This window comes from Haemaphysalis longicornis, unplaced genomic scaffold, assembly GCF_048455015.1.
Source record: "Haemaphysalis longicornis isolate Haplotype H1 unplaced genomic scaffold, Haemaphysalis longicornis Haplotype H1 scaffold_1, whole genome shotgun sequence".
Classification (NCBI taxonomy): Eukaryota; Metazoa; Arthropoda; class Arachnida; order Ixodida; family Ixodidae; genus Haemaphysalis; species Haemaphysalis longicornis.
Window position 1 is genome coordinate 437,441,262 of NW_027526203.1, and position 8,803 is coordinate 437,450,064.

Below are 8,803 nucleotides of genomic sequence, written 5' to 3' on the forward strand. Positions count from 1 at the left end.
TTTAACATTCGCCGAATTCTCGACACACGGGCGCTTTCGCTTTTCGCCTCCATCAGAAACGCAGCCACTACGGCCGGGTTTGAACCCGCGTCCTTGGGACCAGCAGCACAACCCCTCAGCCCCTGCAGTTACGCTTCGGGCTGGAACGTCGTCAACCGGCGACCAACTAGCTCGACGCACAACGAGTTTGACGTTGCTTGCCGCCTCAGGAGGTTCAACGTTACGGCTGCCTATCATTAAGAGTAAGCATTGACCTAGCAAGGACAACTGGGCAAGGCTCAGTCACAGCAACGGAGAGAAAAAACCCGCAAAGAAAAAGGGGGCACTGAGGATAATTGACGCTTGGGGAACGTGTCCGCACCGACGCTGACGCGGCACCCATCCCCGATGAGCGACTCGGCCACTGCCACTTCTACAGTTATCCCAGAGTGACACCATTTTTCATTCACAAGGAGTCTGTACGACGCATTCCCCTCTTTCTCCGCGTGGGTCGGACCTTCCTGGCGGTTTAAACCACCGCGACGAGGTAGCGCTGCGGAGAATCCGTCAGGGCGCAGCTTTTACCCGCGCGATTAGGACCTCCTGGACGAAGCAAGGTTCCCCGGACACCTGTCCTTTTCGCAAAGCACTGGCCACTGAGGCAACTCTGGACCATCTCTTGGGAACGGGTCCGGGTCTTCAGTCAGCATGATTTCACCTCATCAGGGGCTTCGGTTATCTCCGCGGACGACCGCCTGACCTTCGCCGCTGGATGCACGGTTCCTAATAACCGCCCTTCCTGTACTTACTTCACCGTCGAGACGGGAGTAGCCCATTTCAATCAGTTTATGGGGAAAGGCAGACTTGCGCAATAGAAAAAAAAAAGCGTAATCTCAGCCCAAGGCGCTCCGAACTTCGAACTCGCGCCACTGCCTCCCCCAGCGACGCAGCAGTCACTAGCGATCTAGGGCTTATGACGCGGTTACAATGTCGCCATATCCGTTCGTCAATTAGACACCGCAGTGCTTAGGCGTCCGCGTGGGGTTTTTTTTTTTTTTTGTTTGCTTGTTCATTTTATTACTCAGTGTTTTCAGCCACCGTATCAGTTCAACATTTCATACACTTCACTTTGCGGAGCAGCCGCCCTGCCCAGAGAGGCAGGATAGGAGCCAACCTGCTATTGATCTCTAGAGCGGGGATAAAATATGAAAAAAGAACCTATGGCACAAGAAACTCGCAAACAAAAAAAAGCTATATCGGCGCAAATCGACAAGCGAAATGACTATCTGCAATCGCTTCAATGGCGCAGTAAAGACGTTTTGCCGCAGCACACGGGACGCGCATGCGCTTTTGATCTGCGTCACGCCGTTAGGCTGCCCGGATAATACAAGGAGTCAGACGCTGCCGTGAAGCTGCTGCTCACCACGAAAAAGTCGTATACGTTAATGCCACGCCCTCCCATGTTCGTGATCAAAAGGATCATAGAATCACGATTTATTATTATATTACGTCTGTGTAAAGAAATATCGATGAGCTGAAAGGCGGAGTGGAAAGTTTTGAAACATGTCGATACAAGCATGTGAAAGTGGACGAGGTGAGGGAACTCAACTGGACTTATTGGACCAGTACAGGTGCCGCTATAGAACCTGGAAATACATGGAGTAGAACGTCCGAATATGAGAATTTGTGGAATAAAACAAACGTTGCGCGTAAACTGAATACCGCGGAAGAGGTGACAATACGGAGGCAGAAGCAGTACATGGGTTACTTTCAAATCGTGATAATGTGGTTTCTGGGTCTAGATCGTCTATCATGGCGAATTTTTTTTTTTTTGCTTGTTCCTGCTCCGGAAACTTTGTGAAGGATGTACTTAACCAAGAGTGCTTTTGTCGGCTATGTTACGCGCTATTTTGTTTTTTCTTCGGGCTGTTGGTTTCTACTCAGAAAACTTTGTCTCCCTTGTTCGGTTACGTGTTTCGCTGTACCACGCGAGTTCTCCGCTGCACCACAGTGCTGAATGTTTCAATATGTAACCACTCCTGCCTTGGCTGCCAACAGGTGGCTGGCAGTATATTACAAATAAATAAATAAATAAGCGCGGGAGGGTCGAGGGACAGTGTACAGTTTACCTTGTGTGTCCCTCGACATACCCGCCTTACTTTTGTTGATAAAGTCGCTTTTGCGCTCGCTCGTTTTTTGACGCATGTAATAAAATTACGCCCATCTTCCCGCGAGGGAACCCTGATGTGATGCGACGCATCATGGGGGAGCGTTTGGACTGACGCTGGTATTGGATTGCGTCAGTCCACTCGCTGAAGGGACTGTCGCTTCCATCACGTCTTCATCGGAAGATCTTGCACGGAGGTATCGTCAAGCAAAGTCAAGTCAAGTGCGAGAGCGAGCGCTGGACTGATCCGGCGCCGTGCGCTCCCCCGCTTATATTTCCGCTTTTGAAAGGAGAGGAGCCGGGGGGGAAGGGGGGGGGGGGAGTCGCGCGCACCCAGAGCAGCGAAGCGCACACGCGCAGCTGTTGTTATGATAATGAGACGGAGTGAGTGTTGCGCACAGCTGTCGGAGAGAAGAACGGAGGAGAGTTGCGCATGTGCAGTGAGCGTGCGGACAACGCCGCGACAACGACGCCGCAGGAGGGACATGCCTCAGAGCAAGAGATGCGTCGCATCTAAAAAATAAAATATACAGAAACCGGACGAAGGAACCCGTGATTCGCTTCCTCGACAGCTTGACGGCGCGCAGCAAGCAACCTTAGTGGTATTGCGAAATCGAAAGCGACCGAGAAGGCGGACCAGTATATCTGGCAGAGGTGTGGCAGGATTCTCGTGGGTAAAAGGCAATGCGAGAAAGCCATTCAGGTTAAGAGGGAGGATGACTTCTCAGAAATCGCCTATAAATTTTGGTTGGCCAATATTTGCGCGCTACAGCTTCATGGCCGCACGAACCGTACTATGATCGTATCATGACCCAACCTCGTTCGGTACTGCTCTTGTTGACACAGCCCTTGCGGGACTAATTATAGCTTTTTCACCCACATGTTCGACCCTTACGAAACAAATGCGAAGATATCAGCGTATATTTGATGCCTCTGAAAAGTGAATTTATTTAGTTGTTACATTTACAGAAACGTGGTGTTCTAGTAAAGAGGGCTCAGTTGTTTGATAACTACAACTGTAGCCGCGGTTACATGGCTGCGACAGAAGGGCAGAGAGTGCAGTTCTTACTGCGTCGACGTCGTGTAAACGGCAGGATACGCCCAGAAGGCGCAGCGAAGTCAGTGCGCCAGCAGTCTGCGCTGCCTCGCTGCGATGCGCTTCTAGCTGTTGCAGCAATGCCGCCTTGTGTGTTTCACCACAAAAAAAAAAAAAAAAATGGCAGTGTGGTACTTTGGTACAAGCTGCTGACAGTAACAATTGCTGGTACAAGCTTCTGACAGTCACATGTCGCCCTTTCATTGTCGCAGTAAACTACCACTTACACCAGCTGGTTCGGTGGCATGATTTCTCGAATTTCTTGAAACACTAGCACCCCTTATTACCTATAATGTACCAGTAATTATAGGTAATTACCCTCATAAACGGCATATATGGAACCACATAAATTAACGGTTCCATCCTTCGTGGTGCTATCCTTCGCGCTGTTTCATTGGCTAACAAATTTAGCAGCCATTTTTTTTTAATGTCCGGTGTTCTCCAGACGATTCCCTGCAGTTATGCTAAGCAAATTAAGAACAACAACGGTCACATTCGTTCTTTCGCCTACGGGGGGGGGGGAGCTGTGGCTAGCGTTACGCCCTGACATAGCAGTTTGCTAAAGTTACGTCCACGCGCTCCAGCCCGAATCACGTCCGCATCACAACTCGCGGGGAGTCAGTCTGTCTTGATTCGTACGCAACCGGCCAAACTGCTTCGATTTATTAAATAGTCAGTTACTGGTAATGATTAATTGCTATAAATAATGACAGATAATCGGAGGTAACTCTCGCAATGGCTACGTCTGGGCATAACTTTAACATTGATTAGAGCTACATCTGTGCGTAACGCTAGACACATTCGTTTTTTAGCTCCGACAACACCCTTCGAAACTGAAACAGTTTAAAGGAAGACGCATGTGCGAGTGGTTACAATGACGTTGCTGTTCTTCCTCTCCACGAAGCGTTTGATATATTAACCCACCGCCCATATTGGCACTCTGATCTATACGACACCGCCTCTTTCCTGAAAAAAACACAAAGCGCACACGCATGCGCCATCCATAAGGCTGGTGTCAGACAATCTCGGGAATCACCGTCGCATAACGATACTAACTTTTCTTTAAGATTGCAGAACATGTAATCAACAGGCCTATTAGTATCTGTGAAAATACATTGTAGCGAAACAGCAATATGGGTTCCATGAGGAAAAATCTGCAGAACGTTCTCTGCAAAGCGTTAAAGAACGAATACACAAATATTGAAAAGTCAAATTACGCGATTGGTATACTTGTAGATTTTAAAAGGCTAGAGTGATTCAATGAAACAATTCGCTGTTCAATAAATTGAACCAGTCACGTTATTGCGCTTGATTTATTAAAGTTACCTGAAAAATCATGTTCAGTTTGTGTAACTCAGTAATGCTGAACTAGCTTCAAACTAGAATACCGTGTGCCACAAGGCTCCATTTTAGGTCCGCTACTGTTTCTTTTATACATGAATGACACTGCACTTGGCACTAATATATTCTGTTGTAGTGATCCCTCCCTAATGTAGTGGATGAAACGGATACAGAGCTTTCTAGATTGCAAATCAACCAACTCTAGGCGCATAAAGCAAGTTGCACCATGTTCAGAGGGAAAAATTCTAGCGATAACGATGTGGCAATATTTGAGGCAAAAACAAAGGAAGGTACAGTGGTGATCTCGCTTAGGGGGAACACGGGAGCGCGTGGCTGCCGGTATACTATCACAGCAGCCTACCGCAGGCTGCGCGAAGCCTCACGCATGCGCTGTGAATTTCCTTTCAGCGCACGCATCGCGTCATCGGAGCGACGGCTCGTATTCCGCTATGTTGCGCGTCAACTCCTAATGGTGTCTCGCTTTGAACCTCGAATCCGCGATCGTTGTATGAACATACCTAATAAAAATCACAAAGGCGCTTTTCCACCGTAGATTGAATCGAGGTTGTAGCGCCCAAGCAGACTTCAAGCTCTCAATTTATTTCTGATAAACATTGTACACAGTTGCTCCTTCGGTTTCAGTGGCAACCATTTAAAAAATAAAGTGTTATTAAAGTGATAGTCATCTTTTTATCGAGTCTGCTTGAAACAAGCTGTCGATTTACGATGGGACGAACCGATTGCATTGCATTCATTCTAATGAACGAATAACCGCTGAATCAAACATTTTTCTTGCGGATTCCAGCTTCCATTATTTATACAGCGGCCGATTGCTCCACAGCTACACGCAAGGTGAAGTTGGCAGACGACGCTCAGACGCTCCGATGACGCGATGCGCGCGCTGAAAGCATAGCCTCGCTCGACACGCACAGCGCACGCGTGCTGCTTCGCACTTCACACGGTAGGTTGCTCTGATAGTACCGACGGCCACGCGCTCCCGTGTTCACCCTAAGCGAGCCCACCACTGTACCATCGGCGTCAAATGAAATGCGAACACGAAAATATTAACCAGAACGTGCAAAATTGAAAAATACTGTGCGTACAGCATATATAATTGGTATGTTTGGAAATCCCCTTTTCCCAACTTTGTTTTTGTAACTTAGCAACGCGTCATTTTGGCTTGCATGGAAAGAAATCGCGCTAGTAGTAGTAGTAGAGCCACTTTATTTTACACTGGGTTCAGGGTAGGGGGGTGGCAGAGGCCCAAAGGGCCCCCGCGACGTCCAGGGCTCTGTCCGTGACGGCTTCTTGCGTTGCGAGGTCAGAGCTCCCCAGAGCGTGCTCCCAGTGAGAAGAGGAGGGGAAAGGGGGAAAGGGGTCGCGCGGACACTCACAGAGCGAGTGGAAGAGAGTGTCCAGCGCGCCACATGAGGGGCAGTGAGGGGAGGTGAATTGGTGTGGGTGAGTGTGCACAAGGAGAGTGCGGTGTGGGAAAGTGTGGGTTTGTAAGAGCCGCCACATGTGCGCTGCCGGCGGAGTAAGTGAAGGGTGCGGGGGAGGTAGGTTCCTGCGGAGGAGGCGGTAATGTTGAGTTATGTCCCTGTACGTAAGTAGGTACGCGTGGGACATTTCGGGGATGCCGTGTGTAGGCGTAAAAGAAACGGGAGCCCGGGATATCAAAGCTCGGGCGTGTTGGTGTGCCGTCTCATTACAACCTACGCCGGTGTGGGCCGGAGTCCACAGCAGCATCACGGGGTGGGCAGGGGGATTCTGAAGAAGAAATCGCGCTATTTGTGTGTTCAGGTTCATATTTTATTGTTCGCGTTTCATTTGACGCCGATAGTACATGTACTTTTCGGCATTTGTTTTCATGAATATTTCAGCTGGTCAGAAAACGATTACTCGCGTATAGGAATTTCGAAAAGCATGAGAATGCTAAGCAGGCGTATGTGTATCTTGCGTGTATGGCTCAAACGATAGCTCTACTATACAATGGTTTATTCGCGTACACTTGATATTTAATATTTCCCGGGACGTGAGGCAAAGACAATCGCCACGTTTAAAAGCACTTAATAACCATTTCGTTCCGCCTTAGGCTATTGCCTATTTTTCTGTGGTCTGTGGTAATGCGGAAAATTGTGTTTTGTTTTGATGTATGCTTCTAAGTGATATGAACTGTGCCCTTTCGGCGTCGTTCATTGGAACAGTGGGATGTTTTCTTTCTTTTCTGAGGAATGCTGCATAGCAATGTAGGGAGCAAGGGCAATACAGAAGTAAGCTGACATGGCATTTGCATCGCTTTCCTCAGTGTGCATACTTTGTTATTTTAATTATGCTTCCCTGCATTTTTTTTTTTTTCTGTCAGGGATAAGTAGAGTCGGATATGCCGCTAACCGGGTGGCAACCACCGGACGGTGCAGGTGCTTCAGCACACATACGGTATACATTTTATCTCCCTGTGTAACTCGCCAAAATTGTTAACCGAAAGTATACGGTGCTGGCTTTGACATTTCTGGCATTTTCTTCCTTCAGCCGAACGAGTGGAGCATATTTAAACCTCTGGATGATAGCCCGCGATAAGCTCGACGTCGGGCGGCGTTTGGTTTCTTTTTTGTGGTATTGAGACATGCGTCTTTCTACATTTCCACCGCGCGTATTCGACATTCGAGCATCAAACGTACGGCATGAAGATCGATGTCGGAACGCTAACTTTGCGGCCTACGCTTACCAACGCTGTCAACGCGACGCAGTTATTTAGAAGACATTTCTCGCTGTTTAATTGGTGCCGTGGGAATGGTTTTGAACCGGTTTCGACACGTAAAACAGTCTACTTCGACGACTTGTCTGCACAAAATGTTTACCCGTATAACAATCGTTTTCTGGGCAGAGAGTCGAATTTTATGAGCAAGGAAACACGCGCTAGATTATAGGTCACTATGTAGACTCCCCCAGATCCCCAGCCTCCCCGTTTATCTTAGGAACTTGTCTTTTTATCCCGTTTACTGGTATATAAATAAAACAAAATCGAGTATTTATAAGCTCACATATCGCCGAAGGTAACACTATGCCACATGAAAACGCATACCTCATGTTTTAGGGCTCGGAAAAATCTAGATGATTGAACAGGCATTGCCACGGGGCGACGTAACGCAATGCCAAGAAACATACTACCTTACGCAGACAATGTTATCGTGTAAGCAGCACGATGAAGAAGCAGCGCGAAGAGTGGCCGCACAGCTTTTCCAGAACTTTCGCCCGCACAAAAACGCAAAACTAATGAGCGCTTACCATTGTATCCGGGGGACGCACCTGGTTGCACGGCCTTTCGTCAAATATTATACATTAAACAAACGTCGGTGGCTGCGTTTCGTGGAAATGGTTCACGGCAGAAACATCAAGAGAACCGGCGAACGTAGGCGTTCATCTATTCCACGGGCACAGAACTGGAACTGGAGGCGCTGGATTTGCCGCCACGCCGAAACCGTGGCCCTCGCCTTCCCCGAAGTCAACACAAACACCGTGCCCGGATTCTCCTGCTACCTTGTCGCAGCGTCACCAGGGACAACACGTTGACATTGCAACTGCGTGCGTGGCCTGCTACTCACTCTGTCGACGTGGGGGGACACTAGCGACACCACGCCATGGCTGTAATCACATCGAGTAAGTCTATTGTTACGGTGCGAAAGCCATGACGCTCCGTCGTCTTGCTTCCTATGCCGCTTCAAGCATGCGTCGAAGACTTCCGGCGAAGTTATCGCGCCACTAGTTTCGTCATGCACCTGTACAGATCCACGACCCGGCGGGAATAAGACACGTGGCGGTGGCAGCCGATGAGGGCAGCAGATAAACCACCGACGATGGTCGGCAAAAACCACGCCCACAGCTTGTGCCCACAAAAATTGGCGCAGCTTGCACTATAGTGGCGCAAGGCCAGAGAAACAGCACCGCCGGTGACCCGTCGGAGACCCGGCTGTTGCACCTCGCATGGAGGTCCGAACTTGCCGCTGAAAGTTCTCCATGGCTGGCAGGCCAAGATCGTTTTGTCCGCGTTAGCACGCGCTATAGAACCGGCGGCAACCGGTTTCACGAACTCGGCTCCCATGGCCTCCTGCATTTTTTTTTAATGCCAAAGCATCGCCTGCTTTGCATTGGGAGTGACCGGGACGCCACATGTAGTAAGGTGGGGCCCCAGTCTTAACCGGGATCGATGTTCGAGATAG

The 8,803-nt window shown here is 49.1% G+C and overlaps 1 protein-coding gene across 1 annotated transcript in view; it reads right to left on the minus strand.

The window, feature by feature from the left end:
• LOC144155797 (transmembrane protein 163a-like) overlaps positions 1–8,180 on the minus strand; it is a 133,529-nt gene extending 125,349 nt beyond the window's left edge. Inside the window, exon 1 of the mRNA XM_077687461.1 lies at positions 7,872–8,180. The gene's annotated coding sequence lies outside the window, so the exon portion shown is untranslated. The remainder of the gene's footprint in view (positions 1–7,871) is intronic.
• Positions 8,181–8,803: the final 623 nt, after the last annotated feature.